Source organism: Symphalangus syndactylus, chromosome 2, assembly GCF_028878055.3.
Source record: "Symphalangus syndactylus isolate Jambi chromosome 2, NHGRI_mSymSyn1-v2.1_pri, whole genome shotgun sequence".
NCBI classification, from domain to species: Eukaryota; Metazoa; Chordata; class Mammalia; order Primates; family Hylobatidae; genus Symphalangus; species Symphalangus syndactylus.
The window spans coordinates 56,965,614-56,974,402 of NC_072424.2; the positions used below are offsets into that span (position 1 = coordinate 56,965,614).

The 8,789-nt window shown below is 38.1% G+C and overlaps 1 pseudogene; it reads left to right on the forward strand.

Annotated features, from left to right (window-relative positions):
* Nucleotides 1-266: 266 nt before the first annotated feature.
* On the forward strand, nucleotides 267-2,543 carry LOC129462813 (alcohol dehydrogenase class-3-like; annotated as a pseudogene).
* Nucleotides 2,544-8,789: the final 6,246 nt, after the last annotated feature.

The window sequence follows — 8,789 nt, forward strand, 5'->3', positions numbered from 1 at the left end:
CTGTACTTTAGAAATTAAGAATCAAATTGAAAATTTTAAATATATGGTATTATAAAGCATTCAAATAATTAGGGACAAAGCTGAGGAAAGATGTGCATTATCTGTGTACTGAAACACTAGAATATTGCTGAAACAAATGTTAAATGATCTAAATACATGGCTATAGATACTGTGTTTATTGTTTGGGAGATTCAACAGTGTTAAGAATTCGGTTCTCTGAAAATTGGTCTCTGTATTCAACACAATCTGAAAATAAGTTTCAGAATCCGTGGACATGGCGAACCAGGTTATCAAGTGCAAGGCTGCAGCTGCTTGGGAGGCTGGAAAGCCTCTCTCCATAGAGGAGAGAGAGGTGGAACCCCCAAAGGCTCATGAAGTTCGAATCAAGATCATTGCCACTGTGGTGTGCCACACCGATGCCTATATCCTGAGCGGAACTGATCCTGAGGGTTGTTTTTCAGTGATCTTGGGACATGAAGGTGCTGGAATTGTGGAAAGTGTTGGCGAGGGAGTTACTAAGCTGAAGGCGGGTGACACTGTCATCCCACTTTACATCCCACAGTGTGGAGAATGCAAATTTTGTCTAAATCCTAAAACTAACCTTTGCCAGAAGATAAGAGTCACTCAAGGGAAAGGATTAATGCCAGATGGTACCAGCAGATTTACTTGCAAAGGAAAGACAATTTTGCATTACATGGGAACCAGCACATTTTCTGAATACACAGTTTGGCTGATATCTCTGTTGCTAAAATAGATCCTTTAGCACCTTTGGATAAAGTCTGCCTTCTAGGTTGTGGCATTTCAACTGGTGATGGTGCTGCTGTGAACACTGCCAAGGTGGAGCCTGGCTCTGTTTGTGCCATCTTTGGTCTGGGAGGAGTTGGATTGGCAGTTATCATGGGCTGTAAAGTGGCTGGTGCATCCTGGATCATTGGTGTGGACATCAATAAAGATAAATTTGCAAGGACCGAAGCGTTTGGAGCCACTGAATGTAGTAAACCCATCCAGGAAGTGCTCATTGAGATGACTGAGGGAGGAGTGGACTATTCCTTTCAATGTATTGGTAATGTGAAGGTCATGAGAGCAGCACTTGAGGCGTGTCACGAGGGCTGGGGCGTCAGTGTGGTGGTTGGAGTAGCTGCTTCAGGTGAAGAAATTGTCACTTGTCCATTCCAGCTGGTAACAGGTCGCACATGGAAAGGCACTGCCTTTGGAGGATGGAAGAGTGTACAGTGTCCCAAAGTTGGTGTCTGAATATATGTCCAAAAAGATAAAAATTGATTAATTTGTGACTCACAATCTGTCTTTTGATGAAATTAACAAAGCCTTTGAACTGATGCATTCTGGAAAGAGCATTCGAACTGTTGTAAAGATTTAATTCAAAAGAGAGAAATAATGTCCATCCTGTGGTGATGTGATGGGAGCAGCTTAACAGGCAGGGAGAAGCGCCTGCAACCTCACAGCCTCGTAGAGCTTCGCAGCTACTCCAGAGAATAGTGTTATGTGTGTAATTCATGAATCTCTATAATCAAGGACAAGGATAATTCAGTCATGAACCTGTTTTCTGGACGCTCCTCCACATAAATAATTGCCAGCTTATTAAGGAATAGTTTAACATAATAAAAGTAATTGCTACATTGGTGTGGAAATTGTCTTTGTTTTATGCTGTAATCATTGTCATGGTTTGTCTGCCCATTATCTTCATTCTGTAATGGAAAGAGAAAGGAAGCAGGGCAGTGGTGGGTGTCTGAAACCTCAGAAACATTCGTTGAACTTTTAACGGTCTCAGTCACGTTTATTAAAGAACGGATCCTAGCCATCAGTGACAAAGTTAATCAGGACCCAAGTCTGCTTCTGTGATATTATCTTGAAGGGAGGTACTGTGCCTTGTTCATGCCTGTACCCCAAATTCCTAGTATGGCATCTGCCCCTCAGGGGGCACTAAAATGTATTATTGAAACAGCATTCTGGGCTTAAATAGGTGTACGTGTGTGTTGGTTGTGGCTGTACTATTTCTAGTATAGAGAATTACATACTGAATATCCAAGTTCTCAGCACCTACTTTGGTCAAATCTTAACATTTTGCCACTTCCAGATCACATTGCCATTCCTCCCCTCCAGAGGTAACAATTATCCAAAATTTAATGTTTATCATTCCTGTGTTGTTGTACTTTCACTGTGTATAACCTAAACCATCTACTCTTTAGTACCGTTTTATGTATTTTTAAGCCTTATACTTGCTCATTCTACAGCTTTTCTTTTATCACTCATTATTGTATAATTATATGTGAAGCTCTCATTCATTAATTTTAGTACTGTGTAGCAGTATTCAACTACGGGAACTACCGTTCTTTGTCTGTTCTCCAGTTGAAGGCGTGAAGTTGTTGCCAGTTTCTGTATTACAACACTGTAGTGGAACATTCTTCTGCACTGGGCTCACGCATTAGTTATTTAAAAGATGTGTATCACAGAATAAACACATTTAGCCTTATAGACATTGCCAAATTGCTCTTCAAAGTAAACGTGAGTTTTTGTGAATTACATGAGTGTGGAATGGTGTTTTATTATGAGTTTAGTTTGATTTTCCTCAATTACTCATTAAATCCTTCATTCTAATGGACATTTTATTGTGAAGAAACTGTTCATATCCTGTGCCCAACTTTGTATTGAATTATTTCTCTGTCTCTGAATAATTTTTAGGAGTTCTTTTATTCTAGACATCAATCATTTGTCAGTTTTATATGTTGCAAATATCTTCTAGTCTATCTTGTGACTTTTCTTTTTACTTTATGGTATTTTGTTGAATAAAGTTTCAATGTAGTCAAAAAAAAGAAAATAAGTTTCAGCAGGTTTTTTTTTGTAGAAATTGACAAGCTGATTCAAATATTGATATGGAAATGCAAGCACTAAGAATACTAACACAACTTTCAAATTGAACAACAAATTTAAATGACTTATGCTTTCTAATTCCAAGAAAAATTAGTTTCAATAAAACTACACTAATTAAGACTGTGATATTTATGTAAAGATTAGATTAATGACCAGCAGAGCAGAATTGAGAGTCCAGGAATAGACCCAAAAATGTATGGTCAATTGCTTCTGTGGGGTTTATAAAGAATAGCACCCCTGACCTGGAATAATTTATTTTCACCTCATCATGATTAGCAACTCATACCACAAGAGCTCACACTCTGATGGCTGAAGAAATTTATATTGAGTACAGACCAGAAAAAGCCATTCATCTTTTCCCTATTTCTCTTGAAGCACTCTTCTTTGAAATGCAGTCTCCAGGTAACAAGTCTGATGGCTCTGAAATGTCCATACTGGAGAGGCCATACCTCGGTGCTGCCGCAAATAGCACCAGCTGAACTCTCAGCTGACAGCCAATATAAACAGTCAGGCAAGTGTGAGAGCCATCTTGGATGCCCTAACCTGTTGAATTTTCACCATAGCTAACATCTGACTTTAAATTGTATAAGAGACTTTGAGAACTTCCAGTCAATCTCACTAAATCCTTGTCCCACAAAATGGTGAAAAAAATAAGATGCTTGTTTTAAACATCTAAGCTTTAATGTAATTTGCAATCTAGCAAAAGGTAACTGGAACATAGCCGTACTATAACATGCTCCAGAATTATCTTAATATGTAATCATCATCTGCCTTCTTTTTTACTTATTTATCCTTTAAAATTGGAATTTTTATAGCTCTATCAATCATTTATCTATTAACTGTCTTCTCTACTATTCGTTTTTATTTCTTCCAAGTATCTTATGCCTATATGTTTCTTAAGTACCATGTAGATAAGTTATTTTCAAGGTATGCCTTTCTCTTGTTTGATACATGTATCAGATTACTATAGAACAGTCTCTAAAATTCTTGGAAGCTCTTTTGCCTAGTTTAGAAGGTCTACAAGTTAACCCCCACTAAATCTTTCAAAAATACTTTTAAAGAACTTATAGCCACTTCCTTGATTTAATTTTATCTCATAATTTCTTACTTTAAGGATATTTGCTTTTGAATGAATGGAGATGAAAAAGTTTTTAATCTCCACGTAGACAAACTCTGGATCTTCTATATTTCCTCTAAATTCTGCTTGCAGACTGTTTTCTTTCACTTATGTCTTTCTTCCCATACGATGTTTCAATATTTTGCTGAGAAATAGCCTTAACAAGGTCTACATGTCCATTAGATTTTTTCCATCTTCCATGTTACCAATAGGGTAAAATTTTCTAATTGTTTTGCTATTTCATATGAGACACCATATTTTAAGCCTGTTTAGATGTTTCCTCACTACTTTTTCACATTTACCAACAAAGTTCTCATCATTTTCCAGTCTTCTTAGAGTTTCCACATTGTTGTTTCATCCTGTTCCAGCCACCATGTCAAATCACAAGCCATTATGTTTTAGAATTTTTGGTTATGTAGTACCCAACTTCCAATTTCTGTATCAGTTAACTTATCCTGCAAAACAAGATATTCTAACTTTAAGCAAGTTAAAGCATACAAATTTATTATTTCTTCATGATTCTGTATATTGTTCTGGCAGTTTTTCAGTTCTGGTCCAGGTCAGCTGAAGCTGGAGGGTCTAAGGTACCTCAATGTCTGGTGGAGGTTAGGAGCTGGAATGTCTGAGAAGACTAAGGGCCTCTCTCATTCTTCTAGCCCAGTCTTGTTCATGTGATGAATGAAGAGTTTTCATTATCAACAGAAGCCAAGTACCAGCAAAAAGGAACATTTCAAGTCCCTGTGTGCATCATATTTGCTATCTGTCATTGCCAAAATCAAGACAAAGGCCAATGCCATGAAGAATGACTGAAACATCCATGCTGGAGAGGGCATACCTATGTGCTGCCATAGACAGCACCAGCTGAACTCTCAGCTGACAACCAATATCAACAGCCCAATGTAAACATGAAGAATGGCATTGGCCTTTGAAGACCAGTGGTGATGAAGAATCAGACTTCTCTTTAAATGGAGAGTCAAAGTCATATTATATAGAAACTCTATTGAGCAAACACGTCCCACCCCAAATGCAAATGTTGAAACCTAATTCCCAGTATAAGGTATTGAGGGAGTGAGGCCTTTGGGAGGAGATTGGATCATGAGGGCTTTTATTAATGGAATTAGTGCCCTTTGCAGAAGTAATCTCAGAAAGTTCATTTACTCCTTCCTTCTGTGAGGACACAAAGAAAAGACAACCATCTGTATACCAGAAAATGGTCCACAAAGACTCCAAATCTGCCAGCATCTTGATCTTGAGACTTCCTCAACTCCATTACTATGTGAAACAAATTTCTGTTGTTTGTATTCCATTTGGTCTGTGGTGTTCTGTCATTGCAGCCTGAATGAATTATAAAAAGGGTCATAGAAAGAGGCATGAACAAATTGATAGTCTCTACTGGAATAATGTAATAGTTGAAATACATCATATTAAATTGGGTCATCTTTGGACATTTATGTAAACAGAATTGACTTGTTTGCTGAACAGCTAATAAATCAAATGTAGTGGGCTACTATTAGAGGGTTTGCAAAGACTATGCACATCTTTTTAAAAGAAGTCCAGGGGGGTGGAGCCAAGATGGCCGAATAGGAACAGTTCTGGTCTACAGCTCCCAGCGTGAGCGACGCAGAAGGCGGGCGATTTCTGCATTTCCATCTGAGGTACCGGGTTCATCTCACTAGGGAGTGCCAGACAGTGGGCCCAGGAAAGTGGGTGCAGGGCACTGTGCGTGAGCCGAAGCAGGGCGAGGCATTGACTCACTCACGGAGAGCAAGGGGTCAGGGAGTTCCCTTTCCTAGTCAAAGAAAAGGGTGACAGATGGCACCCGGAAAATTGGGTCTCCCACCCTAATACTGCGCTTTTCCGATGGGCTTAAAAAACGGCACACCAGGAGATAATATCCCACATCTGGCCCAGAGGGTCCTACGCCCATGGAGTCTTGCTGATTGCTAGCACAGCAGTCTGAGATTAAACTGCAAGGCGGCAGCGAGGCTGGGGGAGGGGTGCCCTAAAAGAGCTCCTGAAGGAAGCACTAAACATAGAAAGGAACAACTGGTACCAGCCCCTGCAAAAACATGCCAAATTGTAAAGACCGTCGAGGCTAGGAAGAAACTGCCTCAACTAATGAGCAAAATAACCAACTAACATCATAAGGACAGGATCAAATTCACACATAACAATATTAACTTTATATGTAAACAGACTAAATGTTCCAATTAAAATACACAGACTGGCAAATTGGATAAAAAGTCAAGACCCATCAGTGTGCTGTATTCAGGAAACCCATCTCAGGTGCAGAGACACATATAGCCTCAAAAGAAAAGGATGGAGGAAGATCTACCAGGCAAATGGAAAACAAAAAAAGGCAGGGGTTGCAATCTTAGTCTCGGATAAAACAGACTTTAAACGAACAAAGATCAAAAGAGACAAAGAAGGCCATTACATAATGGTAAAGGGATCAATTCAACAAGAAGAGCTAACTATCCTAAATATATATGCACCCAATACAGGAGCACCAAGATTCATAAAGCAAGTCCTGAGTGACCTACAAAGAGACTTAGACTCCCACACAATAATAATGGGAGACTTTAACACCCCACTGTCAACATTAGACAGATCAATGAGACAGAAAGTTAACAAGGATACCCAGGAATTGAATTCAGCTCTGCACCAAGTGGACCTAATAGACATCTACAGAACTCTCCACCCCAAATCAACAGAATATACATTTTTTTCAGCACCATACCACACCTATTCCAAAATTGGCCACATAGTTGGAAGCAAAGCTCTCCTCAGCAAATGTAAAAGAATAGAAATTATAACAAACTGTCTCTCAGACCACAGTGCAATCAAACTAGAACTCAGGATTAAGAAACTCACTCAAAACCGCTCAACTACATGGAAACTGAACAACCTGCTCCTGGATGACTACTGGGTACATAACGAAATGAAGGCGGAAATAAAGATATTCTTTGAAACCAATGAGAACAAAGACACAACATACCAGAATCTCTGGGACATATTCAAAGCAGTGTGTAGAGGGAAATTTATAGCACTAAATGCCCACAAGAGAAAGCAGGAAAGATCCAAAATTGACACCCTAACATCACAACTAAAAGAACTAGAAAAGCAAGAGCAAACACATTCAAAAGTTAGCAGAAGTCAAGAAATAACTAAAATCAGAGCAGAACTGAAGGAACTAGAGACACAAAAAGCCCTTCAAAATATTAATGAATCCAGGAGCTGGTTTTTTGAAAAGATCAACAAAATTGATAGATTGCTAGCAAGACTAATAAAGAAGAAAAGAGAGAAGAATCAGATAGATGCAATAAAAAATGATAAAGGGGATATCACCACCGATCCCACAGAAATACAAACTACCATCAGAGAACACCACAAACACCTCTACGCAAATAAACTAGAAAATCTAGAAGAAATGGATAAATTCCTCGACACATACACCCTCCTAAGACTAAACCAGGAAGAAGTTGAATGTCTGAATAGACCAATAACAGGCTCTGAAATTCAGCCAATAATTAATAGCTTACCAACCAAAAAGAGTCCAGGACTAGATGGATTCACAGCCGAATTCTACCAGAGGTACAAGGAGGAACTGGAACCATCCCATCTGGAACTATTCCAATCAATAGAAAAAGAGGGAATCCTCCCTAACATATTTTATGAGGCCAGCATAATCCTGATACCAAAGCCAGGCAGAGACACAACCAAAAAAGGGAATTTTAGACCAATATCCTTGATGAACATTGATGCAAAAATCCTCCATAAAATACTGGCAAACCGAATCCAGCAGCACATCAAAAAGCTTATCCACAATGATCAAGTGGGCTTCATCCCTGGGATGCAAGGCTGGTTCAACAAATGCAAATCAATAAATGTAATCCAGCATATAAACAGAACCAAGGACAAAAACCACATGATTATCTCAATAGATGCAGAAAAGGCCTTTGACAAAATTCAACAACTCTTCATGCTAAAAGCTCTCTCAATAATTTAGGTATTGATGGGACGTATCTCAAAATAATAAGAGCTATCTAAGACAAACACACATCCAGTATCATACTGGATGGGCAAAAACTGCAAGCATTCATTTAAAAACTGGCACAAGACAGGGATGCCCTCTCTCTGGAAGAGACTTCAGCTCCATCTCTTGGAGGGAGAATAATCTGAGAAGGTTGCACGTATGTGAAAATCGCCATAGAAATTACAGACTATATCCGAAAGTATGCTGTAGGTTATGCAAATATTTTGTTTCTCTTTAGAATTTTAGTCAGTAATTTTAGAAGTCATCAGTGGATCTTGCCTATTGCAATTATTGCTGTAATTCTACAATCCTGATCTATTTCTCTCAATACTTACACATTCATGTATTGAATTTTTTTCTGTAAAGAAGAGTTGTCCTTTCTCCACCGCTTATTTATTTACTCATGGATATTTATTTTATTTCTTGGATTATAATGAATACCATTTTTGAACATGATTTTATACACTTTTAAACTATATTTGCTTTCTTTTGGCAACAAGATTGGTTATATTACATTACTATTTCTGAAGATACTTCTTATATGTACTTTTAATTAGCTTTTTTCTGCTGTTATCCAATTAGTAACAAATACTGAAAGAAAACTGCAATTAATTTTTCACAGGAACTATAATATGTAATTTCTCTTTATTATATCCATTATGGTTAATACATATGATAAAAGTATATATAAAACATTCATAACCAAATAATCAAATATCAGTCTCACTATTTTCTTTAAAAATCAAT